Source organism: Dasypus novemcinctus, chromosome 8, assembly GCF_030445035.2.
Source record: "Dasypus novemcinctus isolate mDasNov1 chromosome 8, mDasNov1.1.hap2, whole genome shotgun sequence".
Lineage (NCBI taxonomy): Eukaryota > Metazoa > Chordata > Mammalia > Cingulata > Dasypodidae > Dasypus > Dasypus novemcinctus.
In genome coordinates this window covers 119,160,080-119,163,428 of record NC_080680.1, presented here as the reverse complement: position 1 = coordinate 119,163,428, position 3,349 = coordinate 119,160,080, and the positions used below count along the sequence as shown (strand labels likewise).

The following is a 3,349-nucleotide window of genomic DNA, read 5'->3' as shown; positions in this document are numbered from 1 at the left end:
GAAAGATACTCGAAACTGAAAAGAAAAACAAAAGGAAACGATATAGATCTCCAGGCAACCTGGAGGGACAAGGAGCCTGAAAGGAGGGGGTGCGTGGGTGATAGACCTGGCAGGACAGGAAGCTGGCTGAAGGGGGCTGAGAAAGGCAGGGGCAAAGAGGGAACTCAACGAGCTGAACATTTCGGTGTCCTTCCAGGGCTCTGGGTGGGGGGAAAAACCCTCCTGCCACCCATGCCCAGCTACCCTTGAGCAGCCCCCAGTGGGGGGAAGTGGGACAGGGAAACATGGGGAGCAGCTTGTGCAGCTGAGGTGTGGCCACGGTAATCCCCAGAGTGAATGAAGCAACAGCCGTGCCTCCTCCCCGGCTTGCCCTGCTCCCCATAGCAGGTGCCTCCTCAGCAGTTTGTTACGGGCTTCATCTCCCTTCCACGGTATATCATCGTTTAAAAAAATAATTTTTCCAACAAACATCAACCATCTTGCATTATCTTTCTTTCTTTATTCCTTCTTTGCACAGATTCCTCTCTCTCCTCCTAAGCCATGCTCTTTTTAGTAAGGGGACCACCACGAAGCGGCTCGCGCGCGGCCCCCACAGCCCCGACCTCGGGGCCTGCCGTGGAAAGCCGCGCGGCACCGAGGGCCGCCTCTGCCGCCGCCGCCACCGCCGCCGCGCGGGGCCCTGCGGGCGGCTCCGGGGAAGCCCGGGCCCGCGGCGCTGAAGCCGGGTCTGTTGGTGCGTTTGGGCGTCACCCTGATCTGTCTTCCCCTGAAAAGGGACGCATCCAAGGCCAGGGAGGCCTTCACGGACTCTTTGTCGGAGAACTCTACGTAGGCAAAGCCTTTGGGATGGCCGCTGGCCTTGTCGCAGAGTAGGGTCACGCGGCTGACGGGCCCGCAGCCCTGGAAGAGCGCCCCCAGCTCCTCGGCCGTCGCGCCGTAGTCCACGTTGCCGACGAAGACGGAGCGAGCGTCGGCCGCCATCTTCTCCTCCGTGGACGCGGGCGCCCGGCCCGCGCTGCCTGGGGCTCGACGCGTGTTCATCTGCTTGGCTAAATCGTCCTGCATCTTCTTGAGCTTCTCAGTTTCTGCCTCCATCTCCCTGACTCGAGCTTTGATCGCTTCCAGCTCCTTGAGATCTGGGGAACTTGGAACAGAATTGCAGGAGATTAAAATTATTTCGTCAGCCATTTCAACTTCGGAGAGCTGAGAGAACTCAAGTCGAACACAGCGGACAAGCTCTAAATGATGGCAGTTTTGCTGGGAGAAAGGTCTTTTATGAGGTTCTTAACCTAATCAAGACCTGTGCATTTGATTGACGTCTAACGTAATCTAATCAAGCCAACAATGGGAAATGTGATTGAAAAAAAAAGCCTTGGAATCCTATTTTTGCAGAACATTTGGTTATGTAACAGGCAGAGTGCTAGGCTCCTTTACATCCCATCTCATTGATTGGCAAACAGTCCTGTGAAATAGATCTTTTCAAATCTATATCCTTTTTTAGAGAAGAAGGAAGCTTTAAAAGAGAAGTATATTGTCTGACCATGAAGCTAATTAAAAGTAAGAGACTGTAAACTACAATATAAACTATTAATCCATGTGTTGCCCCAATGCTACAAAATGTATTCACCAAATGCAGTGAATGTGTCACAATGATGAAAGGGGTTGTTGATGTGGGAGGAGTGTGTGGGGAGTTGGGTATATGGGAACCTCTTAAAATTTTTAATGTAACATTTTGTGCGATCTATGTATCTTAAAAAAAAGATAATAAAAAATAACTCAAAGGGGAAAAAAAGTAAGCAGGAAATTCAAAGCCAGTTTTTAACACTCAGTTCATAACTATTAAAAAGCTTGCTTTGATACACAAAAATTACACTGTGTATAATACTAAAATTTGGAAAAGGACTAAATTCCAATATTACACCAACACTAAAGTATGATTACATCTAACCGAAGATTATGTACCTATTAATAGAGTTATACAGTGCATGATAAGATACAAAAATATTTTTGTTAGGCAAATTAATAAAAGGAAAATTGTATATAAAGGATGATTACAATTTTGTATATAAAAATTTGTTTTAAAAAGGCATAGAAAAAAAAAGAATCATACAATCTTCCTGTTCTGTCACAATATGTACCCAAAGTTTTTTATTTTAAATAAGATTTCATTGAAGTATATCATTCATACATGGGCATACTTAAGCAATGAATGTATAGTAAAATTTTAAATTTACTAAACAAACATGCATATTATCACAAAGGCTCCCATACATCTTCCTACCACTAACACCTTAAAATGTATTGAAGCTTCTATTACAAACTATGAAAGAACATCATCAAAATGTTCCTATTAACTATAGCCCAGATTTTACATGTGGTGTATGTTTCCCACAACTCACCCAATTTTTAATATCCTATGTAAGTAATATATAGTTGTTATCATTCAGGAGAAAATGTTTTCATATTTGTCCTGTTAACCACAGTCCACCATCTACCCCTGGATTCCCTGTGTTTTATAGTCCCATAGTTTGCACAATCCATTCAAAGTGTACACTCACAATAGTCAGTTTTGGAATGGTTTCATTACTCCAAAAGGAAAAATCACATATCCCCTTATACCACCCAATACAGTTGTCCCTTAATATTGAAAAAATATCTTCTTGTCATTGCTGCAAAATAGTACAATATTACTGTTAACTATCATCTGTAAGTTACATTAGTTGTAATTTTCCTGTGTTTTACTATATTCTTAGCACTTTGTAAAAGAAGAGCATTCTTTGCACTGTTAACCACAATCTTCATCCACTATTAAAATCACTGTTATACATACCCTAGATCACTCTCGTTTCATTTGACATTTACTTCTACATACTACCCCTTTCAGCCACAATCACATTTATAAAGCAACAGTGTTATATTATAATGTTATTCTCAACTCTATTAATTTCCACATTTTTACAATTAACCTTATTAATGACGCTACTACATACATTTAGCATCATTTCCTATTCTCAACTCACATTCTTTTTCCTAGTAACATATACTCTACAGTTTACTTTTGTGAGTATACTCATCATATATAGTTAATATTAGTGAGACCACACAGTATTTGTCCTTTTGTGTCTGGCTTATTTCACTCACCATAATAGATTGATCTAGTTTTCACATGCATCCCAATTTCGTGTCTTTTTACAGCTGACTAGTATTCCGTTGTATGCATATACCACGTTTTGTTTATCCACTCATCAGTTGACAGACCCTTGAGCTGGTTCCATATTTTAGCAATTGGGAATAATACTGCTATGAACACCAGTCAGTTTGAGTCCTTGCTTTCAAATTTTCTGAATAT

General features: G+C 42.0%; 1 pseudogene; it reads right to left on the bottom strand.

Moving 5' to 3' along the window:
• Positions 1 to 549: 549 nt before the first annotated feature.
• Positions 550 to 1,203, bottom strand: LOC101412007 (polyadenylate-binding protein 2 pseudogene; annotated as a pseudogene).
• Positions 1,204 to 3,349: the final 2,146 nt, after the last annotated feature.